This window comes from Colobus angolensis, unplaced genomic scaffold (assembly GCF_000951035.1).
Source record: "Colobus angolensis palliatus isolate OR3802 unplaced genomic scaffold, Cang.pa_1.0 Scaffold129, whole genome shotgun sequence".
Taxonomy (NCBI): domain Eukaryota; kingdom Metazoa; phylum Chordata; class Mammalia; order Primates; family Cercopithecidae; genus Colobus; species Colobus angolensis.
Window position 1 is genome coordinate 11,289,599 of NW_012114141.1, and position 24,036 is coordinate 11,313,634.

A 24,036-nucleotide genomic window follows, 5' to 3' on the forward strand; every position below is an offset into this window, starting at 1 on the left:
GAAGGAAGGAAGGAAGGAAGGAAGGAAGAAAGAAAGAAAGAAAGAAAGAGAAAGAAAGAAAGAAAGAAAGAAAGAAAGAAAGAAAGAAAGAAAGAAAGAAAGAAAGAAAGAAAGAAAGAAAGAAAAGAAAGAAAGAAAGAGCCTGTAGGACGTTGGTCAGACCACATGTGGGCTGCTACATTTTAAGAGGGATGTCTCATGTACAATATCCTGGCTGATGGAAAATATATCTTAAGGAAACATTGAAGGAAACCTAGAAAAGGGAAGAGTCACATGAGGGGTAGAGAGTGGTCTTCAAATATCTGAGAAGCTGTCACGTGGAAGAGAGTGCAGGCGTGTTCAGTGGACAGAGGACGGGTGGAGAGATGCTTGGAGACTACTGAGGGGCCTTTCCCTGCCCTACCTGACATCTAAGAAGATACATGTCTCATAGGCTGGGGCGGCCACACAGAAGAACACAGTCTCCTTACCTTGCACTGCTTTTTGCTCTCAGGGCATGTTAAGCCTCTCTTGAGAAGACCTGGGTCTTTAAGCTGCAATGAAGTAGGCGCCGTGTGTATGAAATGGCTCCAGGGACAAGCTAAAATCCTGCTCCACGTCCCTCACTCCCTTCAAATTCTCCTTTAAAGCTTCATTCTTTCAGCTATTAGGGAGTGTGCTCTCCTCAAGAAATGTAATGAAAAATTTCATTTCCATTTAATTATATCACTTGCCCCTCCCCTTGAAAAATGGGCAAGTGATTTGGTATATATTTTCAGAGGGTTCACAGATACTTTACAGGTACAAAATCTACTCACAGCTGCCATATTAAGCTTTGGCTATGGACTTGATCAATCTTAAAATGCAGATCGCTAATGGAAAAGATGTAAGTTGATGTTAATGTGATCTAGTGAATAGAATGAAAAGGAGACACAAGAGCTATTTTTGGTTGGGAGCAAAGAGAAGAGAACCTACAAGCAGTAGATTCCTTTGTGGGTGGAAGATGAGTTTCTAAAAACAAGCCTGGAGGCTGAAGAGGAATCCATCAACCCAAGGATCTGGTATAGGGCTGTCCCATTAACCCCATCAGACACCAACTCAGGCTTTAGATCACTCAAGATGAATTACTCATGAAGCCCACTCCTGCAATGCTTAGGTGAAGAACCAACCTGTAACTCAGGGACAGAAGAGCTGAACAAGAGGGATAAAAGATGTGTTTGAAGGCACTGAAGAGCCTGTGATTAATTACACCTGTATGAGGGAAACCAATGGTGATACTTGAGTTTGGCTTTGGGAAAATGAGCTGGGATTTTTTTCCAGGCAAGGGATGAAAAGCATGGCTCAGAAGCACCAAAAGAGTAAACGGTCTGTGATTGTAGGAGCGGGCCAGGAAGTGACTATGAATGACACTGCAAATGCAGTTTCAGGCCAGATGGTGAATGGTCTTGAAAGAATTGCTGTGGAACTTGGGCTTTATCCTGTGAAAAATGGGGAGCTCTGGAAAGTCTTTAGGCAGTGATCCAGTGTGAGAAAGGCAGCCCTGCTGCAGTGTGGAGGAGGCCTGCTTGGGAGGCTCACCCTTTGGTGGCACCTCTTTGAGTGGGATCATTGCTATTAGGTTGATGCAAAAGCAATTGCTGTTTTTGCCATTATATCTAATTGCTTTTGTTTTTGCACCTACCCAACACTTTCCTGTCTCAGTATTCAAGGTCACAAGGCTAGACCAGTGCCAGAGAGAACACCTGAACTCCTTCTTGTAGAATTCCAACACGCTTGCCCTGACCACACACCTTTGTCCCCTTGCGTTTCCTTTCTCTGTATTGAAACTACAGCACTGAAGGGACATCTGTAAAAATTACTCCATGAAAAATCTTTCCACGTAGAACTGGTGAGTCATTGTTTATCCAACCTGTGCACTGAATCAAAACATGCTTCCCCTCACAGCTCATCAACCTTTTCAGAGGAGAGGGGTCTGTGGCCTTTTCAAACTGTCTTCTTTAGTTTTTCTTCTCCGTGGCTGTCTCAGGAGGAAGGATAGCAGACTGTCATGCAGCCTGATGTATCAGATGATGAGATTTAACAGGGCTCATCTGTTAATACTTCAGCAGTGCTTCATGGGCAGCCCAAGGAAGCCATGACTAACTGGGTTGGGGGCTGTGGGTTGGGAAACCTTCATTAGAAATTCTCTTGGTTCATTTTAAAAGGTCAGACCCCTGAGTGTTATGTTATTACATACCCTAGCCAGAGACCATTAAAGCTGGGAAGACCTTCAGAGAAGGACACATCCATCTTCTCACCTGGCATTGAGCAAACGTGACAGATGCAGAATCAGTGGATGCGCTAGATTTCCTAAGAAGTTGCCGTGTAAGAGGGGGGGCATAGCTTGGGGATGTGTCTTGAAGATGTGTTTAGGTAGCAAGCAATTATTTTTATGAAGTTTACTTGGTATTGTGGGGTGCTGGGCATGACTGGAGTTCATGGGATGGGGCTAAGCCCCTCACCCCACCCTGTTCCCACTTGAGCCTTCTCACAGCTCTGTCTGTGGCATCTGGAAGCACAGCTGAATAAATGCAAATGGCTGTCCCCCCAGGTGGTCTGCACCCCATGCTAGGAGGGCAGTGAGGTTGTGGATCTCTTAGGGGTAAAAGTGGAGTTTCCCCTTCTTTTCCTCTTCCCCCTCACAGGAGGAGAGGGAGAGCTATACATCAAACCTTTGACCCTGGCATTTGGGAAATATTTTAAAGAACAAGTCCAATCCCAGGTATGGAGGAAAGGCTCCTGGACTGGGCATCATTACAGATGGCTTTGGGTCTCAGTTTAGTAGTTTGGGGATCATGGACAAGTTCCTTTAACTCTCCAAGCCTCATTTGTAAAGATAAATCACAATTCCTGCCCTCTCAGGGTTATGCTGAGGACAAAAGGAATTGGAAAATGCCTGTAAATTTAAAAGGAGAACACAAATGTAATGTATTGGGAGACTTCTTTATTGTTATAGTCATCATTATTATGATCTCCTCATCTCCTGGCCAGCCTCAATCATCCCACAGGCATGGGGAACTGAAGCTCTTGCCTGGTCTAACTTCAAGGCTCCCTGAGGTCATTTAAAGACTCAAGAACAGTACAGAGTCCACCTCCCCAGATGCCGCCATCACTAAGATTAAAAGGAGGTGAAATTGCTTCTCTTTCACCCGCCATTCTCCTCTTGCAAGGCTGAATTTTACCTTTTGTGAAATTTTTTTTTTCCTTTCGAGGTTACTTTGCATGTTCATTTAACCTTGTTATGGGGAGTAAGAAAGTTTGGACACAGAAATAAATTTGTTCCCAAGTCTATAGCATCCTAAGTGCAGCCCCAGTTGTCCTTCCCCGAGGCCTTTACATTTTAATATTAAATCTAGGACCCAATGAAGTGAATAAATAATGGTTGAATTTCTCATGATAGGAATCAGTTAAGAACTCAAATAGGAGAAGAGAGGCAAGGTGTTTTCAAATCATACCATGCTGTGATCCACCTTTTGTATTCAGTAAAACTAACCCTATTTGGGAATATAGTATCAAAAAATCAGTAAGAGAAAAAAACATGAAAAGCTAGTGTAGTTAGACTGGGCATGAGGCTACAGGGGAACATAAGACTCTGAGTTAGTAAAAATGTGGAAAACTAGTGAAAGCTCTGTCAGTCCCGTAGCCCAGGTATTAATCTGAGTGGGTCACCTCTTGGAGGGGAAGGCAGTCAGAGTCTCTCCGTTGGGTGTGGCAGGAGACTCACGCCCCACAAGCAGACTTTAGCAAATGACTGTTGAATGGCAAAGCTATACTTTTCATTTTCAGATTTTCAGGCAGTCTCTGTAAGCGTTTTGTCTTCGGGAAGGGAGATAATTCAACCAGGGTCTGTGATTGAAAGTGAGCTTAATTTGCTGTTGCTGATATTTCTTTCTGTTCTTAGTAAAATAATTCACTTTTACTTCCACTCCACCCAGTCTCTCAATTCAAGTTCAACAATCTCATTCTAGAGTTCACTCTACTCTTTATGTTAGTCAACATCCAGGCCAAATCATTGTCCTCTTCTCTCTCTTCCCCTTCGCCTCTCCTTTTTCCACCTCTCTCCCAGGCAAAGTCACCACGGCATGTTGCAAAGACCATCGGCCTCGCCACTTAAATATGGGATACTGAGTCAGGAGTAACCATTCCCAAAATGGGAATAAGGCCATACATCTCAAAGGCGACATTGGGTTAAGTGAGACGTGCATACTTAATCAATGGTAGTATTCTACACCTTTCTCTGCTGGGTTCTGGGGCTATAAGCAGAGTAAAATCTGATTCCTGTGTTGAGGACTAGGTCAGCAGTGGTAGAGGTGGAGTGGGCCTTAAACAAACATAGCCCCCTGCAAATCTAAAAGCATCAACTACATCAATTTATTGTCACATTGAGTGAAACATGGAGCACTTTTAAGCCAAATAAGGTAGTGATATAAAAGTAAAGAAGAAAACAGCCAGTAAAAGTTTTATGAGACCAACCTGAAAGGACCAGCTTGGCCACCTGCTGTTTATAGTGTAGTTTCCTTATGGCTGTCTTTCTCTACAGGTGGCCTATCATCTCTGAACACTCCTGAGAAATGGAAGATAGTCTCTTAAGAGGGCAGCCCAGAGGTAGTTTGAGGAAACGTCTGACAGCAGGAAAACACTTCAACAGATGCACCTTTGGCCAAAGCATGCTGTTAAAACTGACTCTAGTGACACCTGGTGGAGAGTAGGGTAACTTCTCCCTGCTAAAGAAAGGCTGTGTGTGTGTGTGTGTGTGTGATGAACGGACTGGAAATACATTCATCATGTCAGAGAAATTAATTCCTAAGGAATGAGGGTACCATGCAAAACCACGAGATGCCAGAACATATAATTGTGGTTAGGTGACTCACTGAGACACATGCATGAAAAACAACAAACAAGAATGTGAAAATAAAACATTAAGACTGCAGCAAATGATTTATTACTGATTTTTAAAAAGAGTTTGATAACGAGTAAGACAGTAACAAACAATCCACTCCCTCCCGCAACCCTAGATGGCGTCATAAGAAAAGACTCTAGTACTTGACCACTTGATAGTATCATCTGAAATTTAAAAGAAAATTCAATCTTGTCCCAGGGAGACAGTGTCTCTCAGTCTGAGTCAGTGCTCTGCTGCCTCTGGAATCTGCAGTGAGCTCCTTCAGATTTTTATCCCTGGGATAAAAATAATAATCTTCCTAAATGGGGTGTTACGAAGACTGCTGTGCTCCTAAAATTCCCTTGAAGATGAAAATAAAATTATCCTAATAAATATAGTTATAACTGTTCACTACTTCTTCAATGTCAAATGGGGGTCAGGGAACATGGGGCTACATTGCAAAGCTCTTGCAGAAATTGACTTCAGAAACTTTGTCTCCATTCTCACGCATTAGATTCTTTTTTTTTTTTTTTTTTTTGAGACAGAGCCTCGCTCTGTCACCCAGGCTGATCTCACCTCACAGCAACCTCTTTCTCCTGGGTTCAAGCAATTCTCCTATCTCAGTCCCCTGAGTAGTTGGAATCACAGGCACAAGCCACCATGCCTGGCTAAGTTTTGTATTTTTAATAGAGCCAGGGTTTCACCATGTTGGCCAGGCTGGTTTTGAACTCTTGGCCTCAAGTGATCTGCCCATCTCAGCCTCCGAAAGTGCTGGGATTACAGGCGTGAGCCACTGCATTCAGTCACACATTAGGTTTTTGTTTGATTCTGCTTGGTAAAGGTTCTGTTGGCTCTTTATCAGAAATTCCAGTGGTTTTCTGTGAGGTGTCAGGTGCATGGTATAGCACACACAGCCTGAATTTGTCTTTCAACAGTGTGTATCAAAGGTGATTTTCAGGAATGCACCAGAGCAACTATTAGTTCAAATTTGCAAGAGTTAATCCATCCTATTTGGAACACTAAATGACAATTGAGGTCATCATTATTATTATTTGATGGAGTCTTGCTATGTTGCCCAGGCTGGTCTCAAATTCCTAGCCTCAAGCAATTCTCCTGTCTCAGCCTCTATCATTATTATTTATTATTTTGAAAAATCACAGGAGCCTTGGTTAAGGGTTGTGTCAGGGAGCTGGGATGGGTAGATCTGGGTAGGAAGGTTATAAAGGAAAGAAGCCCCTCAAAGATGCTAACTAGTTCTAATTTTCTTTTAGCTTCTCCCCTGCTAATATTTAAATTCAGAATGTGTATTTCCTGCAATGCGATGGCTTGAATGCATGACCCTGCCATGCAGTTGTGTGCAGTTGTGTGCACATGCAGAATGTGTGCAGTTAAACTATACCTGGGGACAGTCATGCTGTAACAGAAATTCCCAACTTTCTCAGTGAATGCCACTCTTAGTGTTTCAGTAATATTTTTTTATGGTGACCCTTGGTCAAAAGAAATACTTAAATGCCCTGTTTATGAAGTTATGAGGTCCAAACAGCTTGATAGTTGGATTTGCATGGTGTCTGACAGTTGTTTCTGGGTTTCTCTCAAAAATTAAAAACATCCCACTGTATTTCTGTGGGGTTGCTGTGGTACCCAAGGTGCTCCGGTACAGATTTTGGGAACCATGGCTGTAACAGCTTTGAAAATCAGTGAAAAGTCTAAAAGTGTGATTTGCATTATCTCCTTTCACCCCCCACTCTTTGTGAGACCATGGCCACAACATTTCACCTAAAGGTGCCATTTAAAAGTTTCATACAGCCAAGTGAGTCGGCCTGGCTTACCACTGTGGCATGGAGAATATGAGAAAGAGACACAGAGTGAAGTCTTAGCAGGATTTAAGGCAGCCCTGGGAATAAATCAGGCTTAGTTATTATTCGGTAGTTTACTGAGCCCACATCATATGGGGAGGCTATGACGAAGAACCTAAAAAGTAAAAGAACACAGCCCTTATATCATCTGAGAAGAGGATGCAATAGGTCAGATTATCACTGGCAATTACACGGATGCCAACCATAGCTGAGAAGCTGGCTAGATACTGAACACTTCACATTCTTAGGTAAAAATCACACAAATAAGCACAAGATGTTCAACATGTTGGAAGAGTTGTATGAATTCATCAATAGATGAATAAATGACCAGTTGCCTGCATTCCAATTCTGTTCTGCTTCTGACTTACAGGTAGCAATGAGCTACCTATAGCATAAGCTAAACTAGTGTCTTTCAAACTTTAGTGAGCATGTGAAGGGCCTGTTAAAACCAACTGCTGGGCTCCATTCCCAGAGTTTCTGATCCAGTTAGTTTGGGGGTACCTGAGAGTGCATATCTAACAAGTTCCTAGGTGATCTGGACATACTTTCCAGGGCCCACATGTTGAGAACCACCAGCCTGATCCATTTAAGAACATGTTGGAGGAACTAAGGAGCCATCCTGGTAGGCTACACTCACTCCACACATGGCAGGCACCCCCACCTCTCCATCCTGACCAGCACATGGTTAGCCTTCTCTAGAACATTTCCAGCGAACGGCAGCTCACTCTGGCCAACACCTCCAGTTCTGTTGGTGGACTGTGCCCACTGAGGGCCACTTGCATTTTAAATGGGCACAGCTGAATTTGGGACACTCAAGTCCTGTGGCACCAAAATGGCAATGTGACACAATGGGAAGGGGAGTGTACCAATTGGGCACTTTTATTTTGTATTTTCCAAAAGATTGGCTTTGCACTCTGCTTACTTGTAAGTATGGGCACAACCACAAAGGATACAGAAAGGCATTCTCAGTTCTCAAGGAGGGGTTTTCACGGCAGAATCATCTGAGGAGCTTTGCTCACTATCTCCAGGCCTGGGCCCAATAATGTGTACTTAGAAAAGGCCACTCAGGTGATTCCGTTGAGACCTTCTGCTCACGGGAGAAGTGCGTGAGTTTGAGCGTGGAGACAGGTCACCCTACTGTCACCTCTTAACCCTACAGCCATTTACTCTGCCACTGCGAGCCCACATGTGTATGTCTCACTGTATTATGTCCGGCTCAACTTCCTCAGGCCTACAGAGAAATCTATTCTTGTCCCTCTTGTCACCCTTCCTTGGATGGTGGCAGTCATGGTCAGTGTGGCTTATCCAAAGCACATGGCCAATTAAAACTCATTAGCTAGGTGCTAGAGAACAGATCCAAAAATGGGTACCTGCTATTGCACCAACAAACCAAGTGCACCTTTCTAGTGGACTTCTATACTGAACCCTCCTTACCTGCCCCTTGTTATTTATTTTCTTAGAGCAGGGTTCTCAAAGTGTGCAGACAGCAGAATCAGATCACTTGGGAACAAGAGAGCAATGCAGATGCTTGGCCTGTATCCCAGACCTAATGGGTTATAAACTCTGAAGGTGGGGTTTGGGGCCTGTGTTTCCAATGCATGCTTGAGTTTGAGAACTACCGCTTTATAGTTTTGGTGCGCTCCCCTGCCCATCGCCACAAATTAGGTCTTCAAAAGGTGGGGACCACCCTCCTTCCTCCCCCAACAAGTTAGCACAGTGATCGGTGCATAGTAGGAACTCAAAAAACATTAGTTATTTCTTGAAGCTAGGGCAGCTGTACTGCCTGCTCACAAGAGTGAATAAACACCCCCTTGGCGTGCCACCTCTGAGAGGTTGCCAACGCTGGGTCTCAATTTCTCCCATTTCTTATGGGTTGTATTTTCCGTATTTACAAATCAGCTTTCCCTAAATCCTCTCCAAGATTTTTACATTCTTTTCAGCTCAGGAAGCCAAAAACAAGATGGCATGTTTTAGCCAACGTCTGTTTCCTGCTGGGGGGGGAAGGGCATTTCTGCATGATTCTTAAATTCCATACTCCCAGCATGGTGATTATTTTCCGAACAATAGAACCAGATTGCTGATTCATGTTCGGCTCACGGCTCCAAGCATTTTTTTTTTTTCCTGCTGTACTTGTGCCGATGCAACACAATAATGTTCTATTCATCCCTCTGAATTAGAAATGCCAGCAGCTCAGATATGCAACTGAAGAATCCCCCCTCCCCTGTGGCTTATTTAAAGCCTTCCCACAAATAACACATTTTGAAATATTAGACGGTGCTCACTTTGAGCCATTTGGCTTGGGCAAGGACAGTTAAACCTTATTTTTTTCTCAGCTGCTCCTTGCACAATGCCTGGCACACTGTCACTATTATTCTTAAACACTGTTTGTTGAGTGAATCGCATACCCTCTTCTTGAGGTTCAAGCCTTATCCTTCTCTTCTGCCCTGATATATTACAATAAGCCCTTTCTTAGGTGCAGAGAGAAAGCCCCGCCCTCACATTCAGAGGCTTGTGTTTGGATCCAGCCAAAGAATGAGATTGACCTCAAGGTCTGATGATCCAGGTGGGCTCCAGCCAGTCCCATCCCAGTTTGCACACTGTCTGCAGCACCAGTCCTGCCACTGCTATAGCAGCGAGATCTTTGGCTGCCTCTCAGCACAGCTTTGCCAGTGAGCAAGTGGGGTCATCTGTGGGGTTTTGTTTCCTAGCCGCAAAGTCAAACCAGGGGGACTACTTAGTGCTCTGAAAGCTCTATGGTCAATCTGGCTTGCACATCAAAATCACCTGCGCATCTTTGGAAAAAAAAAAAATCCCAGTGCCCAGGTGCACTCCAGGCCAATTAGTGTTTGCAGCTCAGGCCTCTGTGTGTAAAGCGGCCTGGGTGATTCTGATGCGCAGCCAAGGTTGAGAGCCACTTAGGTTTACAGGCCCTAAAGTAGCCTCTAAAGTAGTATCCAGGGGTCTCCTGCAACTGCCCTTGCCCCTCCTCATCTCTGTTTAAAATGGCATTCCAACAGTTAGAATACGATTCCGCTGCTGTCACCCCTCTGCTCACAATCCCACTGGCTCCCCCAAGGATCTGCAACATCTGCCTCTCTGTCTCTCCTCTCCCAGTTTCAGCTTCACCAACTCCTTCCTATTCCTCAAACATGTCACATGCGGCCCCTGCAAGAGGGCCTTTTGTGTCGGGATTTTTCCTTGCCCGAAATGCTCATGCCTGCAACACCTGACTGGGTCCCTCCCTCACCTCCATTAAGGGCTGAACACCTGAACTTCTCAGGGATGCCTATTTGAACATCCCAGTGCTGTCACCTGCCCCTTCCCTGGGCACTGCACTTCCCAATACCCCTTATCTTCCTCTCCTGTCTCTCTTTGCTGCAGTACTTAGCATCTTTTAACATGTTGTACATTTTACTTCTGTGCTTTGCTGCTGCTGTTGTTGACTGTTTTGTCTCCCTCTGCTAGGAAGTCAGCTCTACGGGGACAGGGATCTTTTTCGTTCTGTTTACTGATGACCCCAAGTGCTAACACAGTGTGCAGTTCATAGCAGGCCCTTAGTAAATACTTGTTAAATGGAGACCATCCTTGTTGGGCGTGCTGGGGATAGGTGCTGAATGGAGGAAGGGAGGCTCAGTGACACAAAAGGAGACAAATTTTCTCAAAAATGACAGATTTTGAGGAAACACTTATTAAATTCTAATTATGAGGAGTTGCCAGGCAATGTCTAGGTAAAAAAAAAAAAAAAAAGGCACACTCTAGAGACAGGAAGCGGATGAGTGCTCAGCTAGGGTGGGGCGGTGGGAGTGGGGGATTGGTTTAAGGATGGGGAGTGACTGCTCATGGATACAAGGGCTCCTTTTGGGGTGGATGAAGGTATCCTAACAGGAGATTGTGGTGACGGCAGTACATAAATGGCTGTAAATACACCAAAATCCAGTGAACTATGTATTTTCAATGGATAAACTTTGTTATATAAATTATGTCTCAATAAAACTGCTAAAAATACACACCTAACCGAAGCATCATGCAGGGTGTTAAAGACAGAGCTGAAAAAGAAGTAGGCTATTATTATTTCTGGTCAGACGTATGGATTTTCTCTGGCTTGAGTTTTGAATTAGGAGTGAAAGAGAACCTTCCTTATCTCTCATTTGCTACCAGAGAAATCTATTTATTGGTAGAGAAATGTAACTGAAACTTCTTGATCAAGGCCTACCTCAAGAGCAATTTATTTGGATTAAGTGGCTTTCCTTAATAATTTCCACATCTATCAAAATTCTGCAGTCTTTTCTAGGCCTCCAGGGCAGTTTTGGAAAACAAACAGCTACTTTGTATGAAACTGAACTTTGACACTTTCGAACTTATAATGCCAAAGAAAACTCCAGGCATGTTGACATCAGTGCCTACTGATGGGCAACTGCCCCACACAAACAGAGCTCAAAGTGTCTGTGGCAGTGAACTGAGATGTTGCTTAGTGAGCAGCCCTGTGAATCTTCCTCCTGAGAACTCACTGATGTTATGGTTATCTAATAATATATATGGAACAATAACAGCACATTGCAGTGAAAATGACACATGGTTACAACTCAATGAAGACCATTCTTCCTCTTCTGGGAGCTTAACAGCATACCTTGTTAAGCTGTGAAGGGGGAAACTTTCTTTCTGCTCTTCTGCCTGTTTCTCTGCTCAAAATCTTGACACACGCCCACCAGTGCACAAAGGGTCTGTCTGAACAAAGGTCAGGAGGCTATCCGGAGTCCTGGCTTCAACCTTCTCTTTCGGGAATCCCTAAGATGTGAGCAACGTGGTGATATGAGAAGACTCCTGGGGACTGCTGCTGTGCATCTGGAGAACTCCTGAGGAGGACACGGTCACTATGCCATCAATACTCAGAATGTTTGAAAGAATGGATAAGCTTTCTGCTCGTTGATGAAACAGAGGGCCAGAGGACTGAGAAACTTGTCCCTTGTCACCCAGCTGGCAAGGGAAGAGTTAGACTGCCAACCCACAACAAGTGCTTTTAACTGCTGAGCCATTCTGCTTCCCACCTGCAAGGTGCACATCACTCAGCTGGGTGCCATGATGGGCGCAGAGATGACTAAGCCCCACCACTTTCCTTCTGACAGATATTGACTGGTAGAGGAGACAGGATGTGCACAAACAATTCTAACTAGGGGAGGCTGTATTTGTACTCTGTCAGAAGTGCAGAGGGCCATGAGTGTGTAGGGAAGAGAAAGAATAACAAAAAACCCAAAACATGGACACTCCACAGGTTACCATGCCTCCCCGCACAGGGACCATGCCAATGTTTCTCTGTCAAGATCCAGCTATAAACTGGTCAGGTGTGGTGGCTCATACTTATAATCCCAGCACTTTGGGAGGCCGAGGCGGGCGGATCACTTGAGGTCAGGAGTTTGAGACCAGCCTGGCCAATATGGTGAAACCCCATCTCTACTAAAAATATAAAAATTAGCCGGGTGTGGTGGCGCATGCCTGTAATCCCAGCGACTTGGGAGGCTGAGGCAGGAGAATCACTTGAACCTGGGAGGCAGAGGTTGCAGTGAGCTGAGATAGTGGCACTGCACTCCAGCCTGAGCAACAGAGCGAGACTCTGTCACAAAACAAAACAAAATAAAACAAAACAAAGGGTCCTTCATAATATGGGTTATGTAAAGTATAGTTTATTGGGTTGGTATCATTCTGATCATGCAATCTGGATGCTTGGACAGAATAGCTACATCAGCTTGTTTTAATTTCATTTGTACATGTGTCCCCAAGGATAGCATGTCCCTTGTGGGAATTAAATGAGTTCATGCAAGAAAAGGGCTTAGGATAGTACCTTGCACATAGTAGGTGCTCAGTAAATGTGAGTTGTTATTGTTATGCATAGTTAATCCAAGGTTCTGGAGAATTGAGTACTGGGTACTAGAGACCTAATTCCATAGGGTCCTGGTCATTTTGTTACACACCAAGAGAAGAGCTGGCAAGTGAAGTGTGTTCCTTTCATGGGGGTGTCAAGAAAGAAGGCAGTGGAACACTCACTGAGTGCCACTGCTGCCTACTGAGAACTTGATTTACTTCATGCACTGGTTGTAGGGTTGCAGTTTTTGAAAAGGGTACGGTATTGATATTTGTCGGTGTGAAATGATTTCTTATATAATAGCTGGTAACATTAGGAAAGGGTGGGATTTCTATTCTCCAGCATGATACTGTGTAGAAGAGATTTAATGACAGGATAACCGAGTCCTCTGGGGGCAGCAGCATTTGTATAACTGACTCTTTTCAGCAATTCTGCAACAATTAATAGGAACAATTTGACATCTCTGTTGGGACTTCAACTAATGCTTTCCCAGTGAGAGAATATTTCAAAGAATATTTTCACAACTTTACTTTCCCTCAAAAATATAGTTTTGATCCCAAAATGATATTTTTACAGGTGTCATTTGGGATGCATCAGTTGTACCATCTCTAGAGTCAAGAAAAATTTATCATAAACAAGGCCCACTTGATGACTAATTTTTGTATATGAAAAGGAAAGACAGTGGATGTTGGTCATCAATTTGTACTGTTGATTTTACTTACTATAAACAAACATGAACCATTTCATTTTTCATGTAATCTGAAAACAAAGATTACCAGAGAAAGAGGAATTAACCTGTTTCTAAAATGCCAAAGAAATATTGTGGATCCCACATGAAATGCTTGAATGTGTTTCTGGAGTCACTTCTCAGCTCCATGGCAAAGGCCAGCTAGACAAAACGTGGATCTTGGCTTTAGAGTAGAATTCTACAACAAATGTAAAGAGTTTCTATTTGTAGTGTTCCATGAAATTGAGTACAGAAAAAAGAAAATAACAATACTTCTTTATGATGAATAAATATCTGAATCACCATACATCTTACAAATGTGTGCAGTTTCCTAAAAAGTAAGGATAGTAATGATGATAACAATAAAGGCAATAACAGCAATAGCAGCTAACATTTGTTGAGTGCTTGCTATGTTCTAAAGGGTTCTGGTAAGTTCTAGGGAAACTGCCAGGGATTCTGCTGCCTCCTTTATTACTCTTATTACTCGTATTACCAACATATGATGTAGGTGGTACCATCCACATTTTACAGTTGGGGAACTAAAGTTAAGAGATGTGATGCCCTTGCCCAAAAACTGCAAAAACTTTAAAGTGGGAGAGACAGGAAGCAAATCATTTATGCTCTAAATCACTACACTTGACTGCATCTTGCAAGAATAATAATGATTATATGCATTTATATTGCCTTTTTACACAGTATTTTTTCATTTGATGTTTACAACCTCATTTTCTTATCTCTTTTACAGATGAGGAAGCTGAGGCTCAGATGTTAAATGTCTAAAGATAAACACTGGTATATGGGGAAGTCAGGACCCAAAATGATGCCTCCTGACCCCGTATCCCAGCTTCTTTGTGAAGAATTAGAGCTTCCATCCTTTCTGAATGAAAGGCCCTAAGAATTTTCTACAATTTTTCTATGAGCAAAAATCACATCTATGGGATATACATACTTCAAAAATAAAGTTTATAGCTTAGAATATCAAGCAACTAAAATTTTAATATATAAAGCATAGGATTTGGCCAGGCTGAAACCAATTATTTGGAAAGTTTACTCTTGATGAGTCTGGAACTTTCTCACGTGGCCAACCGTGTATCAGTTAGACATGTTGCTTAAGTGGCAGGAAAACATTTCTTGTTGGATATGAGACATTTCTGAGTTCAGTAAAGGTTATGTGGTTTCTCAGAAAATTAGAACTTCTATTAATAATCAGTGCTCCATTTGATTGAGGATATTATTCCTATTACTTTGAGGTCAAATTTATAAGAATGAACCCTAACAGTATACAAATTGGGTAGTAGTGTGTACAAATGAACTGCCCTTAAACCCCAACCCCATGCATTGAGCTATCAGGCTCAATCCTGTATTGATGCTGCTGGAGACATTTCTAAAGGGATTACAAATGAATACTCCTCTAATAAAGAAAATATTTTCTCGAAAAGCCAAGAGATATCTGGAAATTTAGGATATCTGTAGTTGTTTAAAAGAAAGGGTTGGAATAGTACAATGAATAAAGCTGGCTAGCTGCCATTTATAAAACTACTGAGTTTTTGACCCAAAAGCTGGGTGCTAGTTTGTTACCTGTTGTCCCTCAGCTCCAGATCCACCCTTCTTTGTTCTGTTCTGTGATGCTGGGGTTGGGATGTGGCTACTTCCCTGAGTCCCTTGCCAGAGGGTTTTCTACTCACTGGAAGAGGACCGGAAGGTGAGGAGAAGGAACTTCCTTCCCTTTCTTTTTCATGCCCCAGGAGCATCCTCCAGTAGTCGCTGTTGAATGGAGTATGGGTCTCTTTCTACATTTCCCTCAGAGGTTCTAGCAGCAGCTGGTTGGCTTCCTTTCTTAGCGGTCCAAGCACCAGCTCCATAGGACTGCTCCCCTAAGTTCTTAGATCCTACTAATTTCATCTCCTCTTTTTGTTTCTCAACTCATGGTGACAGCTACTTCTTGCAACTGGGTTACCTCAGTGTTCCTTTTTGCTCTCTTAGTGCTCCAGTTCCTATATAACAACCAATTCCCTGAACTAAATCCTTCTGTTTGAACTACCTAGTGTGATTTTGTTTCCTCTCTGGATCCTGACTGTTGCATGTCAGTGATACACTTGCAAAAGTGCAGTAGCAGAAACAACACCATTGAAGTAATTCAAATCTGTTTCTGCTAAGCGTGAGTAATTATTTCCAGCAAAGAGCTATGTGAGAAATGATAAGGCCCAATCCAAAGGATAGTAGAGTAGAAGTCTTCAAAGGATCAAACTTTTAAAAATTATTATTATTTTTTTGCATAAGAATGATTCCTGATCACCTTGGAAATGTTTGAAAACAGAAAGTATAAAGGAGAAAAGAATTAAAACCCACCCTAGAGTTAACCACTGATACTTTGGCATATTCTTTCTGATCTTTTCACGCTTATACTTCCAATGATTTAAGATAATAATTATTTTAAACCCACCCTTGTTCTCTAGTATTTTCCCATGGCATTATGAAGAATTAGACTCTTAGAGCGATATAACCTTGCTACATCGTGAGAACACTTGTTCCTTCTACTTTGGGACTGGATCACTCTGGCAAGGGCTGCTTACCTCTGACCCAGAAATTAAACAATCAATGGCTAAGGCCACAGGCTCCCATCTCTGGTATATCTGTTATACCTTCTCAGTTGGGTTCGTAAAGTAAACAAGAAATCTGTACACATTCAGGAGGAATACTTAGTACATTGTGAGCTGGCTCCAGGACTGAGTCTACGAAAAATTTTGGAAGAATATAGAACTCAACAGTCTGCCCTATAAGGAGTGACATGTTTGGACAGAGAGGTGCGACAAATGTCTGTGCTAATTACCCTGGTCTGCAATACATATTTCATATTTTGCTACTTTACTCATTCATTTATTCACAACTGCTCTTAGGCCAGGGCAAAAGTAATGGCTGTTTTTGCTAGTATTTTCACATGGCAGCATGAAGAATTAAACTCTTAGAGTGATATAATCTTCGCCATTACTTTTGATGGCAGAAACTGCAGTTACTTTTGCACCAACCTAGTACCAGAGTATCTACCAAAGGTGAAGGCAAAGCACTGTGTTAGTTGCTGGGCACACAAATAAGACATGACTGTTGTTTTTTTTACACAAAATTCATGGCTAGAAGAAACATAAATCCAGAAAGAAGAAATTAAAAGATCAAGTACATATATCCTCATGTCACTTTTCCTAATTAATAAAACATCCTAGTATTAGATGCATTTGTTCTTGGCTAACTCGCAGGTATACTTGTCACCAGCTCCCTGGACCCCTTGAGAAGTCTCCAACTTTGAGATCTTCTCATAGCTCGGAGGTAGTATTGACTGCCTGTTGGTGCAATGTTTCAGTCTCCATCTGCCTTAAGATTATTTATCAGGTAGAAAATAGATATAACCATACATTATGCTCCAAGTAACATAGCATTGAAATGTATGAAGTGCCGGGCATGGTAACTCATGCCTGTAATCCCAGCACTTTGGGAGGCAGAGGCAGGAGGATTGCTTGAGGCCAAATGTTCAAGAGTAGCCTGGGCAACACAGTGAGACCTCATCTCTATAACGTTTTTAAAATCAAATTAGCTGGGCACAGTGGTGTATGCCTATAGTCTCAGCTACAGGAGAGACTAAGGTGAGAGGATCCCTTGAGCCTAGGCATTTGAGGCTGCAGTGAGCTATGGGTGCATCACTGTACTCCAGCCTGGGCAACAGAGTGATATATCTTATCTTAAAGATATTAAAAAAGATAGTCTCTTAAAAAGAAAAAGAGAAATATATGAAGTCAAACACTGTAGAAAATTCAAGGAAAAATACATGGAAACACAATAATGGTGGTTTAACATACCTTATATTCCTTGAAAGATCAAGTAGATATAAAATAAGAAAGAATATCAGAATAACATTACTAATGTTAATCTAATCAGATACCAAATTTCACATCTGAAAAAGAGAATACTGCAAGAAAAGAATAATTATAGCATGTGATCAAAGGCGATAAAGAAACTTTCCAAGAGTAGAAATAGGTAGAAATGTGACAAAACAATGTCCTCAAAATATATTTAACTTAGAAACTAAATAGAAAAACAAAAGGCAATCAGACACATACAAAAAGAAAAACTGCAATTACCTGGAAGCCAAGAAAATTATCTCCTAAACAACTTTTTGTCAAAGAGTAAATAGAAGCCTTATTGCTAGATCTGTAAAGAGTAATTATGATCTAAATACCAAATGTGCAAACCTATGCGAGACCCTCAATGCCGTACTTAATAAAGGAAAGGTCTTAAATTAAATGTCATAGTTTTATACATTTTTATGACTTAAAAATAAATGAGTTAAGCATTTGCAGAAAAAAGACCACAGATAAAAGAAAGCTGAAAGAGAAGTTAATAGAAGTCAGAAAGCTTATAGGACTAGAAAACATTTTAACAGGCCTCATGTGTAAAGATATCCCAAAGCTGATTCTTTGGAAAGACCAAGAACAAAACAACAAATAGATGCACTAGCAGTTAACCTAGTGGAGAAAAAAGGGGAGAAATAACAAATTCACAAAATTAGGGAAAAGAAAGGGAATTAGTTACGTATGCTGAGTATTAGAATAACTTTAAGAGATGACTTTCAGTAACTGTGCAAATAAATTTAAAATCTTGATGAATTTTTTGATTTTCTTAAAAAACACAAAGTAGGAGAAAAGGCAAATTTGCATAGACTAAAAATCATGGCAAAAAAGTTAAACACTGTCAAGGAACCCTTCCTCTCCCTTCCCTGAAAATGCCGAATCCAGATGGGTTTGTGTGTGATTATTTCATAGATAAAAAATTATTTAAACTGTTTAAAAGCACAGGGAAAAAATAAACTTCCCCAATTACTTTTGTAAATCAGCATAATTCTGATACCAAAAATTTGGAAAAGACAGCATAAAAAAGAAATTTGCCCAGATGACTTCCTTTAATTGAGACAAAAAATCTTAAATAAAATATCAGCAAATGACTCTTGGAAAAATTAGAAGAACAATACACCAGAAAAAATGGAATATTTCCAGGAAAGCAAGGATGAGTCAGTATTAGGAATGCTGAAGCTGCTAATCAGAGTAATAAGTCCACTGGATAAAAAAGTATTTGATCTCCTTGAAAGATGCTAAAATGGTATGTGATAATATTTACTGCTTATTCTTGATGACTTAAAAACCCACAGGGAAGTAAGACTATATGAATGTTATCCTGAAAGAATATTAAATAAATGAAACATTTTGAACAAAAAGTAACAGGGAGAATTGAGTCAATCAGATGTGAAAGCACAGTATAATGCCTTAGTAATTAAAACAGTGCAGTATTGGTGCATGAAAAGTTAGCAGATCAACGGAGCAGGACAGAAGTTCAGAAACAGACCTCGATATCTATGGAAATTTACAATATGATAAAAGCTGGCTTATTTAACTCCTAAAGATGAGATTAAACAGTAATCATCTAGAAAAAAATCAAAGTTGAATCTGTAACTCATACCTTATGCCTGGTTAAATACCAAGTATATGAAAATATTTAAATGTAACAAATAAAAGCCCTAGAAGAAACCACAAGAAACTCTTTTCACAGCTTTAACATGGAGAAGACTTTCTAACTATGGCACAAATCTAGAAACCACCCACAATCTCACTTCTTAAACACCTGTAACAACCATATCTTGAATGCCTATAAAAGGAGATATGTAAAACGCAAATGTCCATCAACAGGAACTAGTTAAATAAACCATCTGGGAATAAATCACCAACTGGAATGCTGTATAAATGTAAAAAAAGAATAAGAGAATGTTTATGGAATAATATGAAATAATCTTTAAGAAATATGGTTAAGCGAGAAAAGCAAAGTGCATAGCAGTGTACACGGTATGTGACATCCATATATACAAAGAGAAAGAAGAACATGAAAGGGTGTCCAAAGAGTATCTGTGGATAGACACAAAGAAACTAACAATACTGCCTATGAGGAGGGGATCTGGATGGTTAAGGGATGAGGTTTATTGCAGACCTTTCAATACATTTTAGATTCTGAACCATGTATAGAATTTGGTATCTATTCAAAAAGAATAAATGAATACAATACAATATAATACAGTGAATACAAATAAAGGTTGAAAAAAAACAAAGGTGGAAAAATTTGAGGGAACACTCAGAGATAACGTGCACTTTACAAAATTGCCGTGGAGATGAAATGCAATAACATAATAGAGGCATAAAATATATACGGTATAGACTGTTGTATGTCTATAAAAAGGTAACCATTTAGTCTTCTTTTCTACAAAGTGCAACTCTAGAGCAAAGGTTGCAAACTCTACTGCTTACAGGGACTAGACATTCATTCATTCAACAGATAGGCATCAAGTACCAGCCATGCCCCAGACAATGGAGATACAGCATTGAACAAACACAGGGAAAAAAATCTCTGCCCTCACTGAGCTTTTGATCTAGGGAGAGATGACACAGGCAGTTAAACAAATAAATGTCACATAGAATAATAAGCAGCAAAGTGCGTTGGGAGTACAGTATTTAAATAGTGAGGTCAGGACAGACAATGATAGCAGTGAGAGCTGCTGGCCTAGTTGTCTCTTTCATACAGGAGGCAGCAGATACTCTACTCCAGGAGGGAATTGTCACATAGGGCTGTGGAAAGAGTTTTGCCAGATCTTCAGATTTTCCAAGGAGATAAGAAATTCAAATGTGTACTGGAAATCTCCTGATTTTTCAATCCTGACTCAGTTTTTAAAGAAAACCACTGCATCGGCCAAATAAAACACATCTTGCTAGCCAAGGCTGGCTAGGTAGATGGCCAGTTCATATCTCTAAAGAAACGAGATTGGGTTTTAAAACAAACACACCAGAACTTGTAAGCCCTGTCACCTTATGAAGCTATGCATGTTTTCCATTTCTTCAAACATTTCTGGAACTCCTCACCGACAGAGAACCAATTGTCCCTCAGAACCTTTTTTATTTGCTTACCACACAAGGAAAGCTGTTATCATTTTGAACTGAAATCTTGTTTGGACCCTGAATTTATTCACTAGATTTGATTATTCATAACATTTGGGGTTTTCTAAAAATCAGATTTACTGGCCGGACGCAGTGGCTCACGCCTGTAATCCCAGCACTTTGGGAGGCCAAGACAGGCGGATCACGAGGTCAGGAGATCGAGACCATCCTGGCTAACACAGTGAAACCCCGTCTCTACTAAAAATAACAAAAATTAAAAAATAAAAATTAGCCGGGCATGGTGGTGGACGCCTGTAGTCCCAGCTGCTTGGGAGGCTGAGGCAGAAGAATGGTGTGAACCTGGGACGTGAAGCTTGCAGTGAGCCCAGATTGCAGCACTGCACCCCAGCCTGGGTGACAGAGCATGACTCCATCTTAAAAAACAAAAAACAAAACAAAAAAACACATTTACCTTCCAAAGGTGCAGGGTGTGTTCAATAATACATATACTATTGGCTTTAAAGGTAGTCCCAAAAGAGTGGCTGCAAATATTTAGAGTAAGGACAGTGTCACTAAAATAAATATGCATCTTCCAAGGTAATCATTGAAGAGGATTGCACTTAAATGTGTAGCAGTCAACACAAGTCTCCCAGCCTTACAGGCATTTAATAAACCACCTAATACTACAGGCATTTAATAAACCACCTAATACTACAGATTCTGTTGATTGCTATCACGGTTTTTCCTCTTCTTCTTCTGCTTCTTAAGCGTTCAGTTCTTTGGACCCGATTGCATGCTATAAGGCAATTCATTCTAGGAATCCTTGGAATGCATATCCACCCAAACAAAGGCCTTGTGCCAAACACAACCAGCACATACACCATTTTTATTTTCCTATGACCAATGACTTAGTTTCTGTGGTCAGTTAATGACATTAGTCATGTAGAATCACATTGAGGGAGAATGCAAAGCTTTCTATGAGCCCCTGACAGCTTCAGTTTTCCTGTCTAATAACATGTATGAATCAGAAGCCTCTAGTTTGCATTTCAGAAATATTTGTGGTAGTTAGGAAACACACTGCACTTACTGTATTCCCACAGAAATACAGTGTCCTTGGGAAGAAAGGAAAAATGGCACCAAGATGTCCACCGAGATACAGGCTTTATCAATTCCATTGTTGTCTGATGCTTATGCCTCCTTTGCTCTTGATTACTGGAAAGTCTGTACAACATCCATCCCATCGGTCTAGTGTTTTTGCTAAAGCACAGATCTTAAATCAAATATGCCATAACTGTGTGTCTATCCATGTATCTAGTCTTCCCTCCCTCCATGCATCCTTTTGTGAAATATTCTTTGAGTGCCTCTTATTGATCAACCCCTGTGCTAAGTGCTAGGCACACAGTGTAAAACAAAAATAACACTTATATCACGTATATAATACAATATACACATATACAATACAAGACATGTATAATAATAACATCTGCCTTTAGGGAGCTTGCTGTCCTTTGGAGAGAATAGATATTAATGAAGTTAATTATGCAGGCCAATGTAAAATTACAGCTACATGTCATTCTCCTTTATGGCCAAAATGTGGGCTGTGACTTAGGTAAGGCTTTCTAGACAAAGTGATGAGTGGGATGAGACTCCCAGAAGTGCCGAGTAGAACGAAGTCAAACGATGAGTAGGAGTTGCCCAGGTGGAAGGAGGGGGAAGGGCAATCCCATGTGTGGGCTCCATGGAGAAGGGAGGGAGCCATACTTATGTACAGGGTGATAGATGGTTGGTGTAGGTGGTGGAGCGGTGAGGACAGGGAGCGGGAGAGAGATGAGGCTGGAGAGACAGACAGGAGCCTGACTGGGCAGGGCCTTTTAGGCCATAGACAAGATTTTATATTTATGCTAAGTCAGAAAAGGTTGAAGGGTCTTAAGTGAAGGAAGTAGCAAAGATTAGATTTACATTTCAAAAACCACTGTATCCACTGTGTTGAAGGGGTGAGGGGAGGCCCTTCATTGTCATATAGATAAATGGTAACTGAAGGTGTCCACATGGATGCTATTGCTTTAGAACTGCAGTTACAGCAAGAAGAGGAGCACTCACTATTTGAAGAACTCTAATATTGAAAAGTCAGGAAGAAACAGTGAGCTAGTGAGAGAGTCTGAGGATCAAGTGAGCTGGCAAGAGTCTGTGAGGTACAAAGAAATCCCAGGGAGTTTTGTGTCATGGAACTAAAGGAAGAGACAAGAAAGACAGAGTAATCAGTGGTACTGAATACTGCCGAGAGGTCAAGGGAGATGAGGTCTAGAAAATGGTCACTGGATTTAGCAATATGAGGGTCATCAACTGCCTTAATGAGTCTTACTTGGTTGGTGGAAGAGGGCCTGAAGCCAGACAGATGGAGCTGAAGAGTAAATGGGAGATAAAGACCCAGAAATGGTGCACATTTATTCTCCTCTTCCTAGCCAAAGACTGGCAAGCCAAACCTTGAGAAGTTTGGCTGGGAAGAGGAGAACAAATAATTGCGAGTTTGTTGCAGGGAATAAGTGGTGATAGGCTTTAAAAAATTTAACGGAAGATGTGGACATGTTTAGAAGGATGATATATATAATAATAATAATGATAGTAATATTTTTTTTGAGAGAGGGAAAAAGATAACTCATACTGAAAGATCCTGGGAGGGAGTCCCATATGGAAGGAGATAGATACTTGTCTCAAGTATGTACAAGAAGGGTGGACACCTCTATTGTACTTGGGAGAAAGTGAGGATGGACACAGATGTAGGTGGGCTCATGTGCCTGGTGTCAGGACAATTAGAGAGTTACAGAGAGATAGGTTTCATTTTCTCTGAAGGAGAAGGTGAGATTATTTGATGAGAGCAAGGGAGGACAAAGGGATGTTAGAGGTTTCTGGAAGATGAAGTCTGAAACAGCATTACAGAAAGTGGAAGAGTATGTTGAACAGAGACATTTAGTAGGATTCAGGGAAATGTTGATGGCCCATTTGAAGTTGGTCATCTGAATTCACAGCAGCGGCAATCGGCTCTGTTCTGTGACCTTTATTGTTGTTGCAAGACTGGCAAAAGCCCTTGGCAAAAAGACAGGAGCCCTGGGTTCTCGGTTTTGATAGCTGCAACTTGTCACGTGACCTTAAGCACATCCGTCTCTGGTTCTTGGTTTCTTCAATTTTCCAAATGGTGAGATCAGTTGAGATGATACCTGAAGTCTTGTTCCAGCTCTAAACATTCACGATGTCCTCAATATTCATGGAGAGGCCCTTTAAGCTTACCAAGGTTTTTCTATTGATGCCTTTAGTTGTTATTTTAAAATGAAATAAATTTTTTGATGTATTTTTTGGTATATCAAAAGGTATTTTTTGATACCTTTTCATTAAATAATTCTACTCTGGGAATCAAAAAGTCCAGATGTTTATTATATTATCCAAGTAGCAAAACAAAACAAGAGCAAAACTCTGAGAAGAAACTAAATGTCTTAATTTTAGGTTATAGAATATGAAATAGATCTTTCTAAGATCTATAGGAAAATACATGCTTCATAGTATAAAAAGAATATAGATAATTTATATGGCTATTCTCTATAGGCCTATCATATCTGATGTCTTCATTCAAATTAAGGGTCGGCAAATTTTATCTGAACAGAGCTGGATAATAAATAGTTTAGGATTTTTGGGCCAAATAGTATTTTTTGCAATTATTCAACTATGCCATGTAGTGTGAAAGC

At 41.2% G+C, this 24,036-nt stretch overlaps 1 protein-coding gene across 2 annotated transcripts in view; it reads right to left on the reverse strand.

The window, feature by feature from the left end:
* The window catches only part of THRB (thyroid hormone receptor, beta), a 209,025-nt gene that overhangs the window by 111,605 nt on the left and 73,384 nt on the right, over positions 1-24,036 (reverse strand). The window lies entirely within an intron of this gene.